We start from the raw sequence: 26,830 nt of genomic DNA, 5'->3' as shown, positions 1-26,830 counted from the left end.
GAAGACAACAACCTTGTCTTGTTCCTGATCTTAGAGGAAATGGTTTCAGTTTTTCACCATTGAGAATGATGTTGGCTGTGGGTTTGTCATAGATGGCCTTTATTATGTTGATGTAAGTTCCCTCTATGCCTACTTTCTGGAGGGTTTTTATCATAAATGGATGTTGAATTTTGTCAAAAGCTTTTTCTGCATCTATTGAGATGATCATATGGTTTTTCTCCTTCAGTTTGTTAATATGGTTTATCACATTGATTGATTTGCGTATATTGAAGAATCCTTGCATTCCTGGGATAAATCCCACTTGATCATGGTGTATGATCCTTTTAATGTGCTGTTGGATTCTGTTTGCTAGTATTTTGTTGAGGATTTTTGCATCTATGTTCATCAGTGATATTGGCCTGTAGTTTTCTTTCTTTGTGACATCTTTTTCTGGTTTTGGTATCAGGGTGATGGTGGCCTTGTAGAATGAGTTGGGGAGTGTTACTCCGTCTGCTATATTTTGGAAGAGTTTGAGAAGGATAGGTGTTAGCTCTTCTCTAAATGTTTGATAGAATTCACATGTGAAGCCATCTGGTCCTGGGATTTTGTTTGTTGGAAGATTTTTAATCACAGTCTCAATTTCAGTGCTTGTGATTGGTCTGTTTATATTTTCTATTTCTTCCTGGTTCAGTCTCGAATGGTTGTGCTTTTCTAAGAATCTGTCCATTTCTTCCAGGTTGTCCATTTTATTGGCATATAGTTGCTTGTAGTAATCACTCATGATCCTTTGTATTTCTGCAGTGTCAGTTGTTACTTCTCCTTTTTCATTTCTAATTCTATTGATTTGAGTCTTTTCCCTTTTTTTCTTGATGAGTCTGGCTAAAGGTTTATCAATTTTGTTTATCTTTTCAAAGAACCAGCTTTTAGTTTTATTGATCTTTGCTATTGTTTCCTTCATTTCTTTTTCATTTATTTCTGCTCTGATCTTTATGATTTCTTTCCTTCTGCTAACTTTGGGGTTTTTTGTTCTTCTTTCTCTAATTGCTTTAGGTGTAGGTTAGGTTGTTTATTTGAGATATTTCTTGTTTCTTGAGATATGATTGCATTGCTATAAATTTCCCTCTAAGAACTGCTTTTGCTGCATCCCATGGGTTTGGGTCGTCGTGTTTTCATTGTCATTTGATTTCCTCTTTGATTTCTTCAGTGATCTCTTGGTTATTAAGTAGTGTATTGTTTAGCCTCCATGTGTTTGAATTTTTTACAGATTTTTTCCTGTAATTGATATCTAGTCTCATAGCATTGTGGTTGGAAAAGATACTTGATATGATTTCACTTTTCTTAAATTTACCAAGGCTTGATTTGTGACCCAAGATCTGATCTATCCTGGAGAATGTTCCATGAGCACTTGAGAAGAAAGTGTATTCTGTGGTTTTGAATGGAATGTCCTATAAATATCAATTAAGTCCATCTTGTTTAATGTATCATTTAAAGCTTGTGTTTCCTTATTTATTTTCATTTTGGATGATCTGTCCATTGGTGAAAGTAGGGTGTTAAAGTCCCCTACTATGATTGTGTTACCATCGATTTCCCCTTTTATGGCTGTTAGCATTTGCCTTATGTATTGAGGTGCTCCTATCTTTGGTGCATAAATACTTACAATTGTTATATCTTCTTCTTGGATTGACCCTTTGATCATTATGTAGTGTCCTTCTTTGTCCCTTGTAATAGTCTTTATTTTAAAGTCTATTTTTTCTGATATGAGAATTGCTACTGAAGCTTCCTTTTGATTTCCATTTACATGCAATATCTTTTTCCATCCCCTCACTTTCAGTCTGCATGTGTCCCTAGGTCTGAAGTGCGTCTCTTGTAGACAGCAAATATACGGGTCTTGGTTTTGTATCCATTCAGCCAGTCTATGTCTTTTGGTTGGAACATTTAATCCATTTACATTTAAGGTAGTTATGGATATTTATGTTCCTATTACCATTTTCTTAATTGTTTTGGGTTTGTTATTGTAGTCCTTTTCTTTCTGTTGTGTTTCCTGCCTAGAGAAGTTCCTTTAGCATTTGTTGTAAAGCTGGTTTGGTGGTGCTGAATTCTCTTAGCTTTTGCTTGTCTGTAAAGGTTTTAATTTCTCCGTCAAATCTGAATGAGATCCTTCCTGGGTAGAGTAATCTTGGTTGTAGGTTTTTCCCTTTCATCATTTAAATATGTCCTGCCACTCCCTTCTGGCTTGCAGAGTTTCTGCTGAAAGATCAGCTGTTAACCTTATCGGGATTCCCTTGAATGTTATTTGTTGCTTTTCCCTTGCTGCTTTTAATATTTTTTCTTTGTATTTAATTTTTGATAGTTTGTGTGTTTCTCCTTGGATTTATCCTGTATGGGACTCCACACTTCCTGGACTTGATTGACTCTTTCCTTTCCCATATTAGGGAAGTTTTCAACTATAATCTCTTCAAATATTTTCTCAGTCCCTTTTGTTTTCTCTTCTTCTTCTGGGACCCCTATAATTCGAATGTTGGTGCGTTTAATGTTGTCCCAGAGGTCTCTGAGACTGTCCTCAATTCTTTTCATTCTTTTTTCTTTATTCTGCTCTGAGGTAGTTTTTTCCACTATTTTATCTTCCAGGTCACTTATCTGTTCTTCTGCCTCAGTTATACTGCTTGATTCCTTCTAGAGAACTTTTAATTTCATTTAAACTTTTAATTTCATTTCACTGTGTTGTTCATCCTTGTTTGTTTGCTCTTTAGTTCTTCTAGGTCCTTGTTAAACGTTTCTTGTATTTTCTCCATTCTATTTCCAAGATTTTGGATCATGTTTACTATCATTACTCTGAATTCTTTTTCAGGTAGACTGCCTATTTCCTCTTCATTTGTTAGGTCTGGTGGGTTTTTACCTTGCTCCTTCATCTGCTGTGTGTTTCTGTGTCTTCTCATTTCACTTAACTTACTGTGTTTGGGGTCTCCTTTTCGCAGGTTGCAGGTTTGTAGTTCCCGTTATTTTTGGTGTCTGCCCCCAGTAGCTAAGGTTGGTTCAGTGGGTTGTGTAGACTTTCTGGTGGAGGGGACTGGTGCCTGTGGTCTGGTGGATGAGGCTGGATCTTGTCTTTCTGGTGAGCAGGACCACGTCCGGTGGTGTGTTTTGGGGTGTCTGTGACCTTATTATGATTTTAGGCAGCCTCTCTGCTAATGGGTGTGATTGTGTTCCTGTCTTGCTAGTTGTTTGGCATAGGGTGTCCAGCACTGTACCTTGCTGGTCGTTGAGTGGAGTTGGGTCTTAGTGTTGAGATGGAGATCTCTGGGAGAGCTTTTGCCGTTTGATACTATGTGGAGCCGGGAGGTCTCTGTTGGACCAATGTCCTGAACTCGGCTCTCCCACCTCAGAGGCACAGGCCTGACACCTGGCTGGAGCACCAAGACCCTGTCAGCCACATGGCTCAGAAGAAAAGGGAGAAAAAAATTAATTATTTAATTAATTTAATTAAATTAAAAGTTAATAAAATAAAAAATAAAAAAATTATTAAAAATAAAAAATTAAAAAGTAATTAAGAAAAAGGAAAAAAAAGAAAGAAACAAAGAAGAGAGCAACCAAACCAAAAAACAAATCCACCAATGATAACAAGCGCTAAAAACTATACTAAAAAAACAACAACAACAACAAAAAACGGACAGATAGAACCCTAGGACAAATGGTAGAAGCAAAGCTATACAGACAAAATCACACTAAGAAGCATACACATACACACTCACAAAAAAGAGAAAAAGGAAAAATATATCTATATCTATATATATAAAAAAAAGAAGAGAGCAACCAAATCAATAAACAAATCTACCAATGATAATAAACTTTAAATACCAAACTAAGATAAACATAAAATCAGAAACAAATTAGATGCAGAAAGCAAACGCCAAGTCTACAATTGCTCCCAAAGTCCACTGCCTCAATTGTGAGATGATTCGTCATCTATTCAGGTATTCCAGAGATGCAGGGTACATCAAGTTGATTGTGGAGACTTAATCCGCTGCTCCTGAGGCTGCTGGGAGAAATTTCCCTTTCTCTTCTTCGTTCGCACAGCTCCTGGGGTTCAGCTTTGGATTTGGACCCACCTCTGCCTGTAGGTCACCTGAGGTCATCTGTTCTTCGCTCAGACAGGACCGGGTTAAAGGAGCAGCTGATTCAGGGGCTCTGGCTCACAGAGGCCGGGGAGAGGGAGGGGTACGGAATGCGGGGTGAGCCTGCGGTGGCAGAGGCCAGCATGACATTGCACCAGCCTGTGGCGCGCCATGCGTTCTCCCGGGGAAATTGTCCTTGGATCATGGGACGCTGGCAGTGGCGGGCTGCACAGGCTCCCGGGAGGGGAGGTGTGGAGAGTGACCTGTGCTTGCACACAGGCTTCTTGGTGGCGGCAGCAGCAGCCTTAGCGTCTCATGTCCGTCTCTGGGGTCCGCACTGATAGCCACGGCTGGTGCCCATCTCTGGAGCTTGTTTAGGCAGTGCTCTGAATCCCCTCTCCTCGTGCACCCCGAAACAATGGTCTCTTGCCTCTTAGGCAGGTCCAGACTTTTTCCCGGACTCACTCCCATCTAGCTGTGGTGCACTAGCCCCCTTCAGGCTGTGTTCACGCAGCCAACCCCAGGCCTCTCCCTGAGGTCTGACCTCTGAAGCCCGAGCCTCAGCTCCCAGCCCCCGCCCGTCCCGGCGGGTGAGCAGACAAGCCTCTCGGGCTGGTGAGTGCTGGTCGGCACCGATCCTCTGTGCGGGAATCTCTCCGCTTTGCCCTCCGCACCCCTGTGGCTGCGCTCTCCTCCGTGGCTCTGAAGCTTCCCCTGCTGCCACCCCCTGTCCCCGCCAGTGAAGGGCCTTCCTAGTGTGTGGAAACTTTTCCTCCTTCACAGCTCCCTCCCAGAGGGGCAGGTCCCATCCCTATTCTTTTGTCTCTGTTTTTTCTTTTTTCTTTCGTCCTACCCAGGTACATGGGGAGTTTCTTGCCTTTTGGGAGGTCTGAGTTCTTCTGCCAGCGTTCAGTCGGTGTTCTGTAGGAGTTGTTCCACATGTAGATGTATTTCTGATGTATTTGTGGGGAGGAAGGTGGTCTCCACGTCTTACTCCTCTGCCATCTTGAAGGTCTCTCTTCCAACCAGTTATTTTTTAGAGTTTTGAAGAAGAGAAAGAAAACCTCACAGGCTTTCCTCCATCTAAGTCACCAGTTATAGGGACTCTAGCAAAGCACAGAGCAATTCTTTTGTTTATATCATTAAATGCTGTGTGTGTGTGTTTGTTTGTTCAGATTTAGCTCGGCTGATTCTAACTCTGGCAGAATGATTTTCGTCTTTTGAGAAGTGAGTAACTGTGGATTGTTGATGATGCTGCTGATAGAGAAGGTCACTCCCATCTGCTTCCCCCTTTGGGGCTCCCCCAACTCAAGGCTGTTGAACAAGCTGGTGCCATGGGGTGGGCAGTGTGGAGGTGAAGTAGGAGAAGACGGAATGAGGAATCTCCTTTCTCTAAGGCTGGAGGGTTGGAGGAGCTGGGAAGGGGAGGACAAACCCCTTTGCTTGCCTTGGAATCCAACCAGGGAGGAAGGGGGAAATGCAGCATTTCTCCTAAACAGTGCTATCCAATAGAATTTTCTGCAATGGTGGAAATGTTCTATATTGGCACAGTCCAAAATGACTATGAAATGTGGCTATTTACATTTAAATTTTAATTAAAATTCAGGTTTTTTGTGTGTTTGTTTCTTAGTGCATGTCTGTTGCAGTAATCACATTTCAAGTGCTCTGCATCGATGTGCAGCTCGTAGCTGCCATACTGGACAGCATATAAAACATCCCCTTCATCACAGGAAGTTCTACTGGACAGCGGTGGCTAGAGGCCAGGATTTTGGTAAGGAGGTGAGCTCAGATATTTCAGCTTTTCCTAATTCTACTCAGAATCTCACCTGTCCTAAGGGAAGTGGAGGAATTGATCATTAAACCTAAGACATTGAGTCCTTGTGAGAGTCAAAATGGGATAATCCATAGAATATGCTGGATGCAATGCCCTGCACATAGTAAATGTGCAAGAAGTCTTAACCAGTATTCGTATTAATAATCATTTTACATGTTTAAAAGTTGGGGGGGACATGGTACTACAGTTGGATCATTATTAGTTAAATAACCTTTTGCTAATGTGGTCAGCTACTCTGGTACCTCAACTACCATTTATGGCTGTGCTCCAACCCCCTCCCCTAGCTTCTTCCTCCCCTCTCTGAGTTGGACACTACCTGTACTGTTCTGGCCTAGAGACACAGCATACCTAGTCAAATCCCTACCATTTGTAACCAATAAATAACAAGTGTGTGAACTAAAGTCATACTGTGCCATGGTTCAGGGGAATCAATTTTCAGATGAGATTCTCAGAAGCGTAAACACCTTAGGGTACATCCATTATAGAAGGAATTGTTTGTTCCTGTTATTTGGTCAAACAAGGATGTGTGGACTCAGCAGAGAGAAACGAGAACATTGGTTCCAGATAAATAATATTTGGGGTGTCCACGTCAGACTGGAAGCTACCAGAAGGTTGGGGGTAGGGGATGGAAATGTGAAGCTTTTGCCTAAATAGAATTTGAAAGTTTATTTCCATGGCTAATAGAGATTCTAAGGATAACTACAAACAGCATAAAAAAGATGCAAGTGTATTATGCTGTCAGTTATACAAATGAGGGCAGCACATGGAATGGGAAATTGTGATTCTTCCCAGGACACCAAGAAACAGACTTCTGAATAACCTTTTCTCAAATTCCTGTTCTTCTGACTTCTTTCATAAGATCACATCCTATGGGCACCTTTCAGATTCCACTTTCTTTATTGTCTTCCTTGGTTCCTTTTTCATCACATCACTTCTTTTCTTATGAAGGTTTTCTTAGAATTTAGCCCCTATTTCTCTGCTTTCCCTTCTTTGCCCAAATCCCGCTCTCCCTCTTGTCATAACTGTGGCTAACACCTGCCCGTCAGAAGCAGTGCATTTCCAATTCTGACCTCTCTCTGAACTCCATTTATCACCAGACCCCCAGTGGATATTGTCACTTAAATCCTCCCCACCCCATCACTTCCAATGTTAACCTATCATAGGAACTTGCTAGCTGGGTGACCTTGGATAAGTTACATAACAACTCAAAACTTCAGTTTCTTCACTTATGAAACAAGCAAAATAACAACACCTTCCTTCCAGGGCTACTGTGAAGGTTAAATGAGACATATATGTGTGAAGTGCCTAGCACAGTAGCTAATGCATAGTAAGTACTTAATCAGTGTTAGCAGAATGATTCACAATAGCCAAGATATGGAAACGACCTACGTGTCTGTTGACCGATGAATGGATAAAGAAGATGTGATCTATATATATACATATATATATACACAATGGAATATTATTCAGTCATAAAACAAGAAGATCCTGCCATTTGCGACAACATGGATGAACCTGGAGGACATAATGCTATGTGAATAAGCCAGACACAGAAAGACAAATACTGTATGATCTCACTTATATGTGGAATCTAAAAAATTTAAATTCACAGAAGCAGAGAATAGAACAGTGGTTGCCAGGGCCTGGGTGTTGTGGGAAATGGGGTCAAAGGGTATAAACTTTTACTTATAAGATGCATAAATTCTGGGGGTCTAATGTACAGCATGGTGACTATAGTTAATAATACTGTATTGTGTACTGAAATTTGCAAAGTGAGTAGGTCTTAAGTGTTCTCACCACACACACACAAAAGGTAACTATATTAGGTGATGGGTGTTTCAATTAGCTTGGTTGTGGGAATCATTTCACAATGTATACATATATCAAATCATCACGCTGTACACTTTAAGTATATTGAATTTTCATTTGTCAATTATGCCTCAATAAAGTTGAGGGGAAAATTAAAAATAAAATAAATGTTAGCTGAACATACAGCAAATACAAATACTCTTCCCTTGACCCCATAGGATATAAGCTATTTGATGGCAGAAAACTTCTCAGTCTCATTTACTGTTCCCCCAGTGCTGACAGAGTAGGAACTTCAATAAATCTTTGTGGAATGAGTGAATGTTAGTTACGCATCACCTTTGTTGTCACCTTTGTGATCCTTCCTCTTATAGATTCATTCGATTAGGATTTATGACATTTATTCTGAGCTAAGTCAGCAACCGTGGGCAGGACCAAGATAGCCCCACACTATGACTCTCTTCCTAGTTCAGGGCTGCTGTGCAGTTTGAGAGTTCTCTGACCCAGCTAGGACTCCTTCCGAGAACACATCAGGGATAAGAAAGTTTACATGGAGAATGGGAAAGAGAGAGAAACTGCTGGTTTTGTCACCCAACCAGATGTGGAGTATGACCCAAAAAACGATGAGAAAGTCCCCATGGTCTGCCCCACAGACTTTGTGACCTGCCCTTTCTTGCTCCCATAGGATCAGCACAAAGGTCCTACTGATTTTAATAACATTGAGCTTTGTTTCCCAGTTAATTTCTTCAAAATCTTTCAAATGACTGCTCAAACTTTTATGTCATTTTTTCCTGAATTATGCATTTGGGTTTAGCGTTTGGTTTCTCCAAATCAGATTTGAATAAAATTATCTAATTTTCATCATGTTAAGAGATGATGTACACCTCTTTCCCTTCTCTAAACAGCTGTTGGGAGAGCTGTGAGGAATTTAATGACTTCCTATAATGTCCCAGGCCCTGTGTATAGATTTCCTTTGAGTCTCACAGGACCTATTTTCCAATTGAGGGAAAGTGGCTTAGAGTGGTTAAATAAATTGCCCAATATTATGCAACTAGAAAGCTGTGCTGGTATATGAAATCAGGTCTGTCTACTCTGGGATAGATTGATTGCAAGAACAGCTGGGGTCCTCCATCCCTGTTTCCATATCCTTTGCAATGTGAATTAGCTCTGCCCGTCGGGAAGTGGGGCCTGTTTCCCCACCCCTTGAATCAGTGGGGAAGAGGAACAGTGGTGGGCCAGTGGTGAATCTAGATATTAGGGGGCCATGGCACCACTGGCTCTCTCTCAGTACCCTGCATCACCATGAGAATGAGCCTGAGCTAGCCTGCTGGAAGATGAGCGAACACATAGGGCCAAGCTCAGTCAGCTCAGTCACCCCAGCCAAGGCCCCAGACACCAAGAGAGCCGGACCAACATTAGCAGAGCTGGCTGCTACCCCCATGGCAGGCTTCAGGGGCAAGAGTGAGCCCACCTAGACCAGCTCAGATCAGCAGAACTGCCCAGCCAACCTACACACTCATGCACAAAGATAAAGGTTTCCTATTGTAGCCACTGCAGGGTTGTTGTGGTTTGTCATGCAGCGTTATTTAGCCAAGAGATGACTACTATAAATTCAGTGTCTGCAGATCTTGTATTTACTTTAGAATAGTATAAGAGAAAAGTTTTTGCGAACACATCTATCAGAAGTCTTTTTTCCCCAGTTTTTATTGTGCTAGTATGTTCTTTTCAATGACTCAAGGGGAAAAAAAAAGTGTTGTGAGCAATATATTAGAAGAGAAAATAAATTATTTGTGTTTAATGGGCCAACTTAATGAGCGACTGAATTGCAAACTGAACTACAGTGCCTGTCTCTCCATCTCTATCATCAGACAAATCCAACGCAAACAAATCAACCAGTATTTTTGAGTGTCTAGCCTGTGCGCAGTACAATAGTATTTAAGACAGCGTTCCTGTCTTCAAGGAATTTACAATCTAGTTGAAGTAACCACGCAAATGAGAGAAGTTGAATAACAATAAAAGATTTCAAAAACACCATCACCACAATCTAACATTTCAAAAAGAAAAGGTGCATGATCATTTTGATAAAGGAAGTCAACACCTGCTAGAATTCAGAGGAGAAGCTAAATGCTTGGGACAGATGCTGCTTAAGGTAAAGGCTGACTTTACAGGTGAGCCTGGAACTCCTTGGAGCATGTCAGTAAGCAGATAAGGAGGCTCTCATGGTAGGTGAAACTGCAGGTAACAATATTAGCAGTGGGAAAGTGCAAGGTGTATTTGGCAGTGAGTAAATAAGTCATTTTGATGAGAACAGGGAAAATCAATAGGACAAAGTGACTGATTAGATAGGGAGTGAAAGAGACACGAGAAGCATGTGTGTCTCCAGCCGGGAGGATGGTGATCATTAACAGAGAGAGGAGTTAAGAGGTGGCAGTTGGTGAACTATTCAATATATGACACGTGGAGCTTGAGATGGGAGTGAAATCCCCAGCAGACTGTTGGAAATTTAGGTCAGGGGCCAAGGGAGAAGGTCACAGTTAGAGATAAGGCTCGAAAATCTTCAGAGCAAGAGAGCTGAGATGAAACCAGAGCAGGAGGACACGGCCTGGACCTCGGGGAATGCTCGCAATGTCTAGTGGGGGTGATAGGATAGATGCACAGCTGACTGCTAAGCGGGATGGAGTGAGTGCCTCATGAGTCACATAAGCGTGATAACCATTCAGAGGCAGGAGAGAGGTGTACACCAGCAGAGCGGAAACATTCTCTTTCAAGAGAAGAATGAGTGATAATAAGCAGGACCTGCCCACAGCAGGACCAGACGGCTTCTGTAAGTCATTGGAAGGGATGCATTGTTCCAGCTAGACAGCTCACCTGCTAACATCAGAAACACAGGGAAGGCTGGTTAGACTTTATTTGCAAAAAAACCAACCAGCCAGCTTTGTTTGGGGCTGATTTACCCTTTTTGACTCTCTGTGTTGATCTTCTTAATGGATTAATTAGCAAGTTTCTGCTTCACCTTTATTCATTTTTGATAAATTCAGAAAGTGCAAATTGAAGCAAGTATTTGATGAGGATAAAGCCAATCCAAATAAATAAGGCATCGAGGTAAAAGAACAATGGCCAAATGCCCCTTTAGTTTCTGTGCTAAAGTATATCTTAATAGTTACACAAATTAACACATACTGGGTACTATTGTATCAGTCTTTTTCAGCAGAGACACATTTATACATTCATATGAACTAGTTCTCGTGATTATAGTCGACGACACGATAGCATCATTAAGCGAAGAAAATACAATTCATCCCAACCACTGGAAGAACCCCTCAAAGAGTTTCTAGCAATATAAATAATAGCCATTGGTTCTATTTTATTTCGGTAGAGTGTGAAGAGTGGAAAAACACGAAGTGAAAACAAAGGCTACCTTGGTTTTTATACATTTATAAAAAGGAGCCATAAGTCTGCCAGCAAACGGCTTGCCAGTTGCTTTAAGTGTTTCCAACCAATCTGAAGGTTAGTTGAAAGCAGTGTATCTTGTAAGCAGACACATCAACATTAACCTTCTGGTCTATATCTGCTCCAAGTGCTCTGTTCCAGAAACACTACATGTAGGAACCGGTATGTTAATAGGCTTTCCAAACGGCTCAGCACCCTAAAATTTAAGAACCATGACCTAGGTATCCTAGGGAGACCCAAGGATAGTTGGGAAGGCGCCCCAGTGGACAGGACCCAGACCTCCCCTTTTCCTTTTCTCCTTCTTTAAGCAGAGCAGCTCTCCTCTATGATTTTATTGTGTTGGGCTTCCAATCCATTCCATTCATCAAGCCAGAAATCTAAGAGTCGTCCCTTACCTCCCACATCAGTCCGTCTGCACGTCCTGTCAATGAACTCATCAAAATCTAGCTCAAAATCTGCCTCACTTTTTTCCATCTGCATTGCCAGCACCCTGATCCCGCTTGCCGCCTTCTCTTGCCTACTCCTGTCATAGCAGCCTAACCCATCTACTTGTTTTTGCTCTAAGCCTCTGCCATGAGAACACCAAGAATTTTTTTCTCAAAACTTAAATTAGATCACATTGCCTTGCAGCTTATAACTTTTCTATGGCTCCCAAAGCACCAATCTGGGCTCCTCTGACCATGGCCCATAAGTGTGTCATGCCCCTGCCTATCGCTGCATCATCTTGTGCCGCATTCCCCATGTCTGTTTTTTTTTCTTAGCATCAAGACAAGGACGTAGAGTCTTTACATCTGTTCTTCCTCCTGCCTGGAAAGCTCTTCATCTTTTTTTTTTTTTTTTATTGCAAAGACCTCAACTTAAATATCACCTCCCCAGAGGTCTTCTAAGACCACTCTATTTAAACTCAATCTCTCTCCTCCATTATTCTCCATCTTAGCACTTTCATTCTCCTTCATAATTTTTATCTCAACTGGAGTTTTTTTGTTGCTGTTTGCTTTCATTTTGTTTGGCCCTAAACTAAAAGCTCAGTGAGAATAGGAACCATGCCCATCGTGTTCACCATTGTGCCTCTGGTACCTAGCATGGTGCTTGGCATATATCAGGAACTCAGTTATTGGATGAATGAATGGTTTAAAGGATTCGAAGTTTTCAAGGTGTGGAGTCCCTGAGATAGACAAGTTAGACATTTTGGTTGGGGTGAGAGTGTGCATTTAGAAATTAAATTCCATTCCAGAGTTATCCTGGTGACCGGTGATCTGAAATTCTCAAGCCCATGCTCTTCCAGCCTAGTGGAGCAAGATCACATTATTGTTGGGAAACTTCTATGAAGCTAAAAGGTTGTTTTGCCCCTTATGAAGAGAGATGTATTACTGTTTATCTGTAAGTACAAATTTATCACAATAAGAAATAAGAATTTGAGCTCTTTGGGGGAGAATGCCAATTGATTATACAGCATGCATTATTAATACTTATTATGGTTATATTAAAACTCATATGAATCTCATGTAATCTCATTTTAAAAGTATAGGCTTTTGGCCAAGAACATTATGACTATCTAGTTTGGCGTTAGCATCATCTGGAGAGGGTCTAAGGCAGGATTACTGAAGTAGATTGAAGTAGATTTGACTGCTGGCAAACAGTGCGTTGTATTTCCCATCACTGATGGAGGGGGGCGTGGAAGAGGCGGGGGTGGTATCGTGCTGGGAGGGGTGGGATGGATGAGGATGACGAGAACTAGCTCTAAGCTCCCTTCCAACTGCTTCTGATTCTTCAATTCCAGCTGAGCCAATTCAGCCTAACTAAACAGTTACTGAGGGCCTTCTGAGTGCCAGGAACTAAGCTGGGAGCATGACCGTGAACAATTTAGACACCCACTCTGCCCTAACAGAATCTGGAGACGGTCAGTGAGAGGTGAACACGACCTGGTAAAACCAGATGGTGACATCAGTCAGCACTTGGCTGTCCTCTTGGAATGTCAGTGTGGCACAAGAATTAGCCACATGTAGTGAACAATCAAAAAAATAGCACTTTCTTAAATGGTATAAAATATTTCTAGCCCCCCATATAAAAAAAAATGACCACTGGACATGTTTGAAATGGCCCCAGAATTTGAAGTCCCAACTGGCTTCACTTAAATGTTCCTTCATCTCCTCATTTGTTTGAGCTCTTTAGCAATACCTACATGTTTATTGTATTTCCTGTGTGATATTGAGCCATTTTTTTCGTAATTTAATAGTAAAATACATATGCACTTCTCTTATTAGATTTATGAAATAATGGAATGTCTGACTTACCCAGAATTTCTTGATATGTAAGCCTGCAGCTGTTTTCCAATACCCTGTTGTGTTCATAGTTACTTACTCAAATTTGATAGAACCATCATGGTGCTGATTTGTAACTCATGGCAGCCAGAGCATCTTTTACTTTCTCATTAGCCCCTCTGCAATAATCATCATTTTCCACATTAGGTACTACATTCATTGTTAGTATAGATCATACTCTTCTGAATTGTCTCAACACCAACATTGCCAAGTAGCTGGCTCATTTCGCACCTACCTTTTATTTAAGTTGACAATAGTTGTCTCACTAGTTGTAAGACATTTCCTCCACTTTTTTCAGCTATTTTATGACTTAGAGGAAAAAATACAGATTATGTGATGATGTTGGGCAAGTCATTAACTTCTCTGGGCCTGTTATTTAATCTGTAGAATTAGAGGATTTAATTAGGTTAGAGGTTAAGCTACTGGACAAGGAGGCAAATTTAGCTCTCAGATGAGCTTGGAATGGCCTTCACAGCATTGAGATAATTCATTGGCAGCTCTCTAAAATTGGGAGATTTCCCATGAAACTCCAGATTTCTGGCTTCTCTTTGAAAGATCAACATCTGAATTCCCTTGACAAATCTGGCCCCAGAGACTCCTTGCCTCCATCTCACATCCTTCTCACATTCACTAGTGACAGGGGAGGAAGACACAGCTAGCCCCTCGCATTTCTCTTCTGATAGCACCTGAAGATGGTTACACCGCATGCCCTGTTCCTGCTGAAAGCTAATGGGAGACTTAGAAAAACCAGACTCAGAAAGGGAAGCTCTCTTAATGGCCTAGAAAATTCCTTGAGGAAAGAGAAAAACAGCGACCTCACCTATACCGTAGCCTTTGGCCACTGTTCATGTTGTGGTCTTGCATTGCTCAATAGTTATCATGGTTTGGGTTAATACATTTGTTTAAAAAAATTTGGGGGGAGAGGTGGGGTGGAGGACAAGGTGATTTATCTTGACTCCTTGCCCTTCCTGGTTCTGTGAATCCACCTTCCTTAAAACAGTTCTTTCTGTTTGGTAACTTTAGGAGAAGGTGTGTGTGTGTTGAGGGGAGCAGGTCTTGTTTTGGGTTTAAAAAAAAAAAAGAAGAGAGAAGAAAATTCTAGCCTGAGCTTATTGGAAGAGAGTGGTCTTTAAATTAGACACCTGTTCTTCACTTAATTGCAGACCCCAACTGGCCCATTTTATTTATTTATCTGTCTGGCCCCTCTAGGCGTCTGAGTTTCCACTAGGTAATCTCTAAATTCCCTTCCATCTTAACAAACCTAAACGTTTTAAAGATATTCTTTCAAAGGGGCCGAGCCTCTGCAGGCAGGTATATCCCTCCCTCCCTCTCCTGACAGAATATCACCAGTCTAAACACAAAGATACAACCCTTGTCTGGGTTCCATTAAATTCCCAGAAAAATCCCTAGCACATAGAAGGCACTTAGTAAATATTTGTGGAATGAAGTATTCAGGGTTAGCAATTACCTTTGGAAAGGATCTATGGTGATTAACAGAGCAAATTAGTGTTTAAGAGAGCCCAGACAATCACCTTAATGGCAATATCATTATATTTTATGTTACCCAGTAGAGAGGGATAGCCAGCCTAAAATGCTTTGGTTTAAATATTTTGTTGTTTTTTAAACTCCCTATTAACATGTCCTGGGTATAAATACAGTCAGGCTTTTAGATTTAAATTTTATTTCTACAGAAGGATAGGTATATATTCCAGGCAGTAGTGAAGAAAAACAGTAAGCCTGGTCTTAAAGGAATAAGGATTTATTTGCCTCCTTAACTAAGATAGGCTTAAAAAAAAGCACTTCATGAAAATCAGGTTTCTGAACAGAGCCAGGGCGGGGATAGGTGGCAGAACGCTGCCCCCTTGTGTTTAGTGTTAGAACTTACAACCTAAGTGCCCACACAGATACGGAGAACAAACCAGAGGTTACCAGAGAGGAGGGGGAAGGGGGAGGGGCAAGATAGGGGTAGAAGATTAAGAGATACAAACTTCAATGTACAAAATAAATAAGCAACAAGGATATATTGTACAGCACAGGGAAATATAGCCATTATTTTGTAATAATTTTAAGTGGAGTATAATCTATAAAAATACTGAATCACTACATTGATCACCTGAAACTAATATTGTAAATCAGCTATACTTCAATTAAGTTAATTAATTAATTAAAAGTTCAATCTGGAAAGGTAAAAGAAAAGAATGCTGCAGTATTTGGAAAAGTACACACAAATAATCTTCTCAGAGGAAGAGATTGAGAAAACTGCCTCATTTGACTTCAGTATAAACTAGCAATCCTAACAAACCAGCTGGCAGCGCTGGATGGAGAGCAAAGATTTTAGACATTTAAAATGACTTTAAAAACCCACCAACAAATACATATTGAACATCTAGATGGAAGTCATTGGAATGGAGGTGGTGTATAAGATCATGGAGTTCCAAGGAAGAATTCCACACCCCTAAATTTGGATGGTTCTTTGTACGGGTTTAATTGCTCCTACTTCTCTGCAAGACAGGGAGCTTTGTGCCGACGACCACCCTTCCTTCAAAGCCTTACCATCCTAAACCCCATGCCTCAAGACTGTCAAAGAGTTGATGCCACTTTGCCTTGTCTGTTATTGAGAACTAGTCTAATATTGATAACAATACCTAACATTTTATGGAATATACACATTTGCCATGCACTGTTCTGTGTGTTTTACATACATTCAGTCATTCACTCTGCATAATGACCCAGCGAGGGGAATATTAGTATTGTCTCATTTTACAAGTGAGTAACCTAGCCACGGAAAGATTACTCTGTTACGAGGTACCCACTGGTAAGCTGGCGAGGCTGACTACTCACTCTGTCATGCTGTCTCTCGATGACAATAGCCAGCCGGAGGGCCTCCAAAAATTGTTCTGCAGGTTGTTCATTGTGCAAGGTTGCTGCCCAAGGGAGCTTGGGAACAGTAATCCAATCCCCACTCAGCTTGCCAAACTGTAAGCCTGCGGGGCTGCATCTGCCCAGAGAGGTCTTTACCTAATTAGCACAAAGGTGCTGGGAGCCAAGTACTGAATTGAATGCTTTGTATTATCTCATTTCATCCATTTGTCCCCAAGCCTCTGCCCATTCTGTTTTCAAGACCCCAGTGCTTCCTACACATGCAAAGAACTCTGTATTGCTTCTGTTTTAAGAACTTTAGGGCACATGAATCATTTGTAGACCTACCTATGAACACCACTTACTTGCTTTGATTTTTTTTGTCTGTCAAAAGATGCTCCAGGTGTTAACTGCTTGGGCAGCTTTAATTAAGCAACTAGGTCAAATAGGGGAGAATGCATAACTTTGAAATAAGCTCTTAATAATTTAAAACATAAACTATTTTAAACCTATATTTTCTGCATCTTTAGTAGCAATATTTGTATCCAGTAATTTACTCATTTTGCATACAACAAACGCTTCTTTTTTTGTTTGTTTGGTTGGGTTTTTTTGTTTTTTGTTTTTTTTTGACCGCCAGGCACTATTTGGTAATGAGAATTCAATAAACAATAAAATTATTGTTACCCTAAATAAATTCCTAGTCAAATAAAGGAGAAATATAGGAAATGGAACTCACTTATTTATCATTACATATTTAAGGGTTATTATATGTCAAATTCTCTTGGGCACTAAAGGTACAAAGAAGCTCTGAACTATTATCACCAGACAGGACAAATGCTTCTCATACTAAAATATATTTCAGTCAAGTCAAAGTTACCTCACCTAACTAAACTAAACAAACTAGGAGTATCCAGTACAGAGATCACTTACTTAAATGTGCTGTAATTTCCTCACAGAATCTTCTCGGACCACTCTCTCTGATGATAGTCTCAGGAAGATACTCAAAATGGAATTGCTTTTTAAACTGTTAAAATTCTTGAGAAGCCCTGAGCTTAATGACACTGACTACCTTAAAGAGAATGACATTTTTATGCATAATATAAACACCAATGAGTATGAATCTTTAAGTCCTCAAAATTAGTAACAATTAGCATAGTGCCTCCCAGATTACAGTGCATTTTCACAGTCATTCTTCATTTGATACTCATAAAACCCGACAAGGAAGGTTTTAATTTACTTTCATCTCTTTCTAGAGGATTAAGCAAGACCAGTGAGATTTGTCCATGGTCCTTTAGGTAATAGGCGGAGCCAGGTCTATAAATCAAACCAAGTATCATGTAGATTTCACAATGACATTACAAAATCCCCTATAGTATTTTGTTATTCCAGTCTTGACTGGGGTATTATTATTTACTGCCAGCTTAATACCAAGATTCAAGCTACAATAATTCAGTATGAAATCGATATTTTAAAAACACATCTGAAAAGTAATCTCTACTTACCCGGAAGCCACTGTTGCTTATAACAGCATGTAATGACCAGATCCACGACATGTTGTGTGCTGTAGTGTCAAAGCATCCACAACGGCTGATTCATTAGGACTCATTTGGCTTTGCAGTGAAAGCAGTTCTTGATATAATTTTACGGTGTAATTTAGTTAATTTCACTAAATAGTATTGGGACAGACCAGGAAATTCCCAAGAAAGTAATGCCATCTAGAGGTAAAATCAGGCAGATGACATATACCTGCAACAAATTGCAAATAAAATATATAGAATAGTTTATTTAACCATAAAAAGGAATGAAATATTAATACGTGCCACATCACGGATGAATCTGGAAAATATTGTGCTAAGTCAAAGAACCCAGACACAAAAGATTATGTACTGTATGATTCCATTTATATGAAATATCCAGAATAGGTAAATCCATAGAGACAGAAAGCACATTAGTGTTTGCCAGGGGCTAAGGAAGTAACTGCTTTATGGGCAGGGGGCTTTCTTTTGGGGTGATGAAGATGTTTTAGAACTAGATAGTAGATGCATAAGGTTGTGAATATATTAAATGCCCCTGAATTGCTCTCTTTAAAATGGGCAAAGTCGATTGAAACACTTCTGGAAAGGATTCACCATTCTAGACGCCATTAAGTGAATTTTGCCTCATTTTAAAATGTTTTAAATAAAATAAATATATAGACTGTATTAATCTGTAATACCTTCATTTATACAAAACGAATGTTAAACCATATGTGTCCTGTCATTTGTTGACTGAGGCAATGTTCTAGGCACAAAGAGAATACGAAGATGCATAACCCAGTTTCTATCCTTAAAAGCTACAAGTCAGTGGTGAAGGGTTGTACGTTCAAAAAACAGGACTAGATGGTGGGACGTGATAAGTGGCATAAGGGAGAGAAAAGATAACTACAGGCATACCTCAGAGATACCGTGGGTTTTGTTGGAGACCACGGCAATAAAGCAAGTCACATGAATTTTTTGGTTTTCCAGTGCATATAAAAGTTAATTTACAATATACTGAAGTCTTTTAAGCGTGCAATAGCATTATGTCTAAAAAATATATACATACTTTATTAAACAAAATTTATTTATTTTATTTTTGGCTGCGTTGGGTCTTCGTTGCTGCACGCGGGCTTTCTCTAGTTGGTAAGTGAGGGCTACTCTTCGTTGCGTTGTGCAGGCTCCTCATTGCAGTGGCCTCTCTTGTTGCAGAGCATGGGCTCTAGGCACACGGGCTTCAGTAGTTGCGGCGCTTGGGCTCAGTAGTTGTGGCGCACGGGCTTAGTTGCTCCACAGCATGTGGGATCTTTCCGGACCAGGGCTTGAACCCGTGTCCCCTGCACTGGCAGGTGGATTCTTAACCACTGTGCCACCAGGGAAGCCCTACATACTTTAATTTAAAAATACTTTATTGCTGGGCTTCCCTGGTGGCGCAGTGGTTGAGAATCTGCCTGCCAATGCAGGGGACACGGGTTCGAGCCCTGGTCTGGGAAGATCCCACATGCCGCGGAGCAACAAGGCCCGTGAGCCACAACTACTGAGCCTGCGCGTCTGGAGCCTGTGCTCCGCAACTAGAGAGGCCGCGATAGTGAGAGGCCCGCGCACCGCGATGAAGAGTGGCCCCCGCTTGCCGCAACTAGAGAAAGCCCTCGCACAGAAACGAAGACCCAACACAGCCAAAAATAAATAAAATAAAATAAATTAAAAAAAAAAATACTTTATTGCTAAAAAATGTTAACCATCATCTAAGTCTTTAGCAAGTTGTAATCTTTTTGCTGGTGGAGGGCCTGGCCTTGATGCTGAAGGCTGCTGACTGATCAGGGCAGTGGCTGAAGGTTGGGGTGGCTGCGGCAGTTTCTTAAAGTAAGAACAGTGAAGTTTGCCACATCAATTGACTCTTCTTTTCATGAACGATTTTCTCTGCAGCATGCACTGCTGTTTGATAGCATTTTACCCACAGTAGAACGTCTTTCCAAATTGAAGTTAATACTCTCAAACCCTGCCACTGCTTTGTCAACTACGTTTATGTACTATTCTAAATCCTTTGTTGTCATTTCAACAGTCTTCACGGTATCGTCACCAGGAGTAGATTCCATCTCAAGAAATCACTTTCTTTACTCATCCATGAGAAGCAACTCCTCATCTGCAAAAGTTTTATTGTGAGGTTGCAGCAATTCAGTCACATCTTCAGGCTCCACTTCTGATTCTAGTTCTCTTGTTATTTCCACTACATCTGCAGTTACTTCCTCTGCTGGGGTCCTGAACCCCTCAAAGGCATCCATGAGGGCTGGAATCAACTTCTTCCAAATTCCTGTTAATGTTGATATCTTGACCTATTCCCATAAGAATGTCCTTAATGGCATCTAGAATGGTGAATTCTTTCCAGAAGGCTTTCAGTTGACTTTGCCCACATCCATCAGAGGAATCACTGTCTATGGCAGCTGTAGCCTTATGGAATGTGTTTCTTCAGTAATAAGACAGTTGAAATGACTCCTTGATCCCTGGGCTGCAGAATGGATGTTGTGTTATCAGCCATTAAAACAATATTAATCTCATTGTATATCTCCATCAGAGCTCTTAGGTGACCTGGTGTTTTGCCAATGAGCAGTAATATTTTGAAAGGAATTTCTTTTTCTGAGGCAGTAGTTCTTAACAGTGGGCTTAAAATATTCAGTAAACTATGTTGTAAGCACACATGCTATCATCCAGGCTTGTTGTTTCATTTATAGAGCACAGGCAGCGTAGATTTAGCGTAGTTCTTAAGGGCTCCAGGATTTTGGAATGGTAAGTGAGCACTGGCTTTAACTTATTGTGTGATGAACTGCGTTAGCCCCTAACGGGATAGTCAGCCTGTCCTTTGAAGCTCTGAAGCGAGGCATTGGCTTCTCCTCTCTAGCTATGAAAGTCCTAGCTGACATCTTCTTGCAACAGAAGGCTGTTTTATCTACGTTGAAAATCTGTTGTTTTGTGTAGTCACCTTCATTCATTATCATAGCTAGATCTTCTAGGTAACTTGCTGCAGCTTCTACATCAGCCCTTGCTGCTTCACCTTGCCCGTCCAACTTGTGGAGGTACCTTGTCCCCTTAAGCCTCATGAACCAAAACCCCTGCTAGCTCCAAACTTTTCTTCTGCAGCTTCCTTACCTTTCTCAGCCTTTGTAGAATTGAAGAGAATTAGGGCCTTGCTCTGGATTAGGCTTTGGCCTACAGGAATGTTGTAGCTGGTTTGATCTTCTATCCAGACCACTAAAACTTTCTCCATATCAGTAATTAGGCTGTTTTACTTTCTTATCATTCCTGTGTTCACTGGAGTAACACTTTTAATTTCCTTGGAGAACTTTTCCTGGGAGGGGGGAGAGAGAAATTCGGAGATTGGGACTGACATATACACACTACTATATATGAAATAGATAACTAATAAGGACTTACTGTATAGCACAGGGAACTCTACTCAATACTCTGTAATGGCCTATATGGGAAAACAATCTAAAAAAAAAAAAAAAAAAGGGGATATACATATATGTATAACTGATTCACTTTGCTGTACACCCGAAACTAACACAGCATTTTAAATCACCTATATGCCAATAAAAATTAAAAAAAAAAAACTTTTCCTTTGCATTCACAACTTGCCTGACTGGAACAAGAGGCCTAGCTTTCAACCTATGTAGCTTTTAACATGCCTCCCTCATTAAGCTTAATTATTTCTAGCTTTTGATTTAAAGTGAGAGACGTGCATCTCTTGGGAATTCCCTAGCGGTCTAGTGGTTAGGACTCCACACTTTCACTGCCGTGGCCCGGATTCAATCCCTGGTCGGGGAACTAAGATCCTGCAAGCTGCGCAGCAGAAAAAAATGAAGTGAGAGATGTGCCTCCTTCCTTTCACTTAGAGGCCATTGTAGGGTTATAAATTGGCCTAATTTCAATATTGTGTCTCAGGGAACAGGGAGGCCCAAGGAGAGGCAGAGAGATGGAGAATGGCCGGTCAGTAAAGCTGTCAGAACACACACAACATTTATTGATAAAGTTCTTGGTTGGTGCCCCCAAACAATGACAATAGTATCATCAAAGATCAGTGACCACAGATCACCATAACAAACATAATAATAATAAAAAAGTTTGAAGTATTGTGAGAATTACCAAAGTGTGACACAGAGACATCAAATGAGCAAATTCTGTTGGAAAAATGGCACCAATAGTACTTGCTCGTTGCAGGGTTGCCACAAACCTTCAGTTCTTAAAAAATACAACATCTGTGAAGTGCAATAAAGCGAAGCACAACAAAAGGAGGCGTGCCTGTATTCTGCCAAGTGGAGGAGGGCGTCACACTTCAGGATGGGGGCCAAGGCGGGGTGGGGCAGTGCAGGAAGCCTCCTGGAGAAGTTGGCTTCAGATCTGGAGTTTGATGGAAACCAACACACTGTGCAGAAAACTCAGCTTAAATTTTTTTTTCTGTTTTTTTTATTAATAAGGCAAAGCTGGTTGTTTTTTTGTTTTTTTTTTTAAATAATTAATTAATTAATTTTTTTTGGCTGTGTTAGGTCTTCATTTCTGTGAGGGCTTTCTCTGTTTGCGGCGAGCGGGGGCCACTCTTCATCGCGGTGCGTGGGCCTGCTCACTATCGCGGCCTCTCTTGTTGCGGAGCACAGGCTCCAGACGCGCAGGATCAGTAATTGTGGCTCACGGGCCCAGTTGCTCCGCGGCATGTGGGATTTTCCCAGACCAGGGCTCGAACCCGTGTGCCCTGCGTTGGCAGGCAGATTCTCAACCACTGCGCCACCAGGGAAGCCCTCAGCTTAAGTTTAAACACGCTGCCATGAAGCCCAACCAGTGCAGCACGGTACGTCTCGTTGATGCCTGTTCTAGCAGTGAGATCCAGGCGCTAATATTCTGAAAGGCAGCTCTCACCTACGGGCACTAGACAAATAGCTGGAAGGGAACTCTCACACTCTGTTGTGACTGAGAGCGGAGGGCAGCTCTTTCATAACCTTATCTTGAACTTCATGTTTATTATTTCCACGCATATTTTTATATTTCTAATATATAAGTATGCATCCATAACTAATATATGTTATTAAAATGATATATTTCCATGAGTACCTATAAATGCAAATGAATAGGAAAAAATTGGCAATGTATGTACCGAACTGACATCAGTGCTTACTTCTGGGGAGACAGGAAGAGTGGAAATAGGTAAGAGTAAAGTGGGACTCTCATTTGATGTGTTATTGAGTTATTACATGGAGGTTGTGTTAGTTTTATAATTTTTAAATTAGCAAAACAAAGAAACATGGTTTATTATTTTTTTAATTTATTTTATTAAAGTGTAGTTGATTTACAATGCTGTATTAGTTTCTGGTGTACAGCAAAGTGATTCAGTTCTACATATATGTAATAGTTGGCATCTGCTCATCCCAAACTCCCAATCCATCCCTCCCCACCCCCCACCTTGGCAACCACAAGTCTAGTCTCCATGTCTGTGATTCTGCTTCTGTTTCATAGATAAGTTCATTTGTGTTATATTTTAGATTCCACGTATAAATGATATCATATGGTATTTGTCTTTCTCTTTCTGGCTTACTTCACTTAGTATGATAATCTCTAGGTGCATCCATGTTATAGCACAGGAAACTATATTCAATATCTTGTAATAACCTATAATAGAAAAGAAAAAGTATATATGTGTATAACTGAATCACTTTGCTGTACACTTGAAGTAACACAACATTGTAAATCAACTATACTTCAATTTTAAAGACAAAAAGGCTGAGGAAACTCTAGCTGGAGGAAACATTCCGTTGTTCAAGATTTACTGAGTACCTACTATGTGCCAGACCCTGTGCTAAACTCTTAGAATCTTTAAGATTCTACCAAGATATGGACTTTTGGGTCATTAATCGCTGAGGTCAGCAGAGAAATGCTGGGACTTTGCATTTTGCCTCCACACAGTCTTCTATTCTTTTCTTAATCTTTCCTGATGAGGAAAATGAATTGTCTCAGTGTGGGAATGTGTGCCAGCAGTAAGTCTCCAGAGACCCAGAAAATGAAGTAAATGTCCTAACAAGGAGACAGAATAAGTGAGCTGGAAGGGGAGGGGAGGCGAGCATCCTACGGGTACCTGCCTCTTCCATTCACTCTCCTAAACAGCTGCACACATCTTGTGTCATGATTTCTGAGTTAGCATCCCTAAACAATTCTGTGCTCCCCTAAGGACAGAGGAAAAGAGGGTCAATTATGTCCCCTCAAACTTCAAAGCTGCAAAACTTTAAGAAAGCTCATATGGTCCACTTCTGCCAGTAATGCACAGTGCCAATATAGTCCTGCCATCTGTTTTAAATTCTAAGTGCCGCAACTGCTACATACATTAAATAAATATTTAAACCAGCTGCCAAGACAAAATTTGGTTAATGGCATATTTTTAAAGTGTCTAATTCCGAGTGTGATATGGAACAGAAGTATGAAGATTTTTTAAAAGGCTGGAAAGCCTTTTTCAAGTAGAATGGAATGCAAAGGTCAATTATATGCTTATTTTGTTTCTGTACTAAAACCAGAAAAGTTTGCCCTTCCTAATCATGCCAACTGACTTTTTGAGTCAGTGTGTGTTATTAATCGCCATCATAACCCTGACTTAATTTAAACACAAAAATGTGGTGCGGTCGTGTGATTGGAATGTTCTTTATAGTCCCTGCCTTTGGGGGATTAAAATACTAACTTTAACTTTTTTTTGAAAGAGTGGTCCCCATTCCCCAAATCAGTTCCTTCAGGAAAGTGAAGATTATTGAAAATAAAGTATTGGGGGAAAAGAAACAAAAAAGAGAGAGAAATAATCACTATGCAGTGTTGATTCTGGAAGCAGAATATGTGCTTCAAAGTCTTGACAAACAACCCTGCTTGGTGGGCCGGGTGGGTAGCCAGCCATTAGAACAGCCAGCTGAGATTTTAAGAACAAAGAGTCTTGGCTCAAGTGATGTGATTGGTCCAAATGTCAAAATCATTTGGGGATTTTGTATACCCCCTATTGACTCTTTGTTTAAGTGCTGCAAGGAAGCTCTAGGAGGTCATAATTACATGAAATACAACAATTAGTAAAAGCTTGCTTTGAATAGTTTTTTAAAATTTTAAAAATTGTTTTTATTGAAGTACAGTTGATTTACAGTATCATGTTAATTTCAGGTGTACAGCACAGTGATTCGGTTATACACGTAAATGTTCATGTATATATTTTTTCAGATTCTTTTCCCTTATAGTTTATTGCAAAATATTGAGTAGAGTTCCCTGTGCTATGTACTGTTGGTTAACTATTTTATGTATAGTAGTGTGTATATGTTAATCCCAACCTCCTAATTTATCCCTCTCCCCACCCTCCTTTTCCCTTTGGTAACCATAAGTTTGTTTTCTATATCTGTGAGCCTCTTTTTGTTTTGGAAATAAGTTCATTTGTATCTCTTTTTAGAGTTTTTAATATAATATAAATGTTTATTAATGATAAGATATAATAGCAATCTATGAACACATATTGAAAGTAATGAAACAGCTGTATAGACGTAGATGTAGATATAAGTATATACCTTTGCAGTGAAATGATTCATATACCTTAAGCTTTCAAAATGATGGACCTTTCAGAATAATAGAGTGTATACAAAGCAAAAACAAAAAGTGGGCTTTTTTTCCTTAATATTTTCACTTCATCATCACCTCCTTAAGTGGGAAAAAAAAACATGCTTTAGTTTTAGATAAATTGAATGACCCCGGGGAGAACATTTTTAGCAATTACACAGTAAGAGTGAAGAAAATATGTTTATTTTAATGATCTTTAATTTAATATGGTACAGGTTTTTCAAAATAACAGTGTTTCAGGATATGCTGGAAATTAATACACTTAAATACCTAGGTGAATAATATACCTAAATAATTAGGTATATTAATAAATATACCTAAATACCTAGGTGAATAAGTGACTTGCAGTCATTGGGAATTTAGAGTAACTCCTCTTCCTGAGCCTGAAGAATTTATTTATTATTATTATTTTTTAAATTAATTAATTAATTTATTTATTTTTGACTGCATTGGGTCCTGGTTGCTGCACACGGGTTTTCTCTATTTGTGACGAGCAGGGGCTACTCTTTGTTGCGGTGCGCGGGCTTCTCATTGCGGTGGCTTCTCTTGTTGCGGAGCATGGGCTGTAGGCATGCGGGCTTCAGTAGTTGTGGCTCGCGAGCTCTAGAGCGCAGGCTCGGTAGTTGTGGCGCACGGGGTTAGTTGCTCCACGGCATGTGGGATCTTCCCGGACCAGGGCTTGAACCCGTGTCCCCTACATTGGCAGGCGGATTCTTTACCACGGCGCCACCAGGGAAGCCCAAGACGTGGAATCTTTTAAGTTTCTGTGCAAATTGTCCTTAAAGTTTCCAGTGTGTTTGCAGAGCACTTCAAAAATGCAAAGTGTTTATTTAGTAACCAGAGATGACAGCAGTAGTAAGTGCAGGCTGACCTTATGAAGATGCTTTTGTTGCTTCCATACTTGGAGAGAGAATAGTGGCTCATCCAAGATGAACCTCAGACAATCTTAAGCAGAGTAACTGCCCAGCTAAGAGATTCCTTCTTCCCTACAAACTAAATTCAGAACACCAAAAGAGGTATTAGAAAAATGTGGGAATGGAACAGAAGTTGAAAACCAAGCTATAAAACTGTGCTATTTGTGTCTATTGTTTTGAAGGGTGTCAGTCATCATGTAGTGGCCGTGGTTGATTAATGTCTATGTGGTGCCATCATTTTTAACAGAGACAGCAGTTGGGTTTATTTAATCAGTCGCTGATCATCGAACAATGTTGCTTTCCTGCAACCGGGTGTGACCTGCCAGAGAATCAGGAATGTTTATTTAAATGTGGATATGATTTTTAATGTTAGTAATAATATAACCTTTAAGACAGTGATTCTCAAATTTTAGGTTTTTAAGGA

The 26,830-nt window shown here is 40.4% G+C and overlaps 1 long non-coding RNA gene across 3 annotated transcripts in view; it reads left to right on the top strand.

Moving 5' to 3' along the window:
- The window catches only part of LOC118883107, a 52,138-nt gene that overhangs the window by 4,425 nt on the left and 20,883 nt on the right, over positions 1-26,830 (top strand). For 2 of the 3 annotated variants that reach the window (XR_005016921.1, XR_005016923.1), the window contains exon 3: positions 5,722-5,870. This is a non-coding gene — a long non-coding RNA (uncharacterized LOC118883107). Of the gene's footprint in view, positions 1-5,721; positions 5,871-12,415; positions 12,562-26,830 lie in introns of all 3 variants that reach the window. The other variant, XR_005016922.1, reaches the window with a different exon arrangement.

The sequence above is a fragment of the Balaenoptera musculus genome, chromosome 16, assembly GCF_009873245.2.
Source record: "Balaenoptera musculus isolate JJ_BM4_2016_0621 chromosome 16, mBalMus1.pri.v3, whole genome shotgun sequence".
NCBI classification, from domain to species: domain Eukaryota; kingdom Metazoa; phylum Chordata; class Mammalia; order Artiodactyla; family Balaenopteridae; genus Balaenoptera; species Balaenoptera musculus.
Note: the sequence above shows the minus strand (reverse complement) of the source record. Positions and strands in the feature narration are given on the sequence as shown.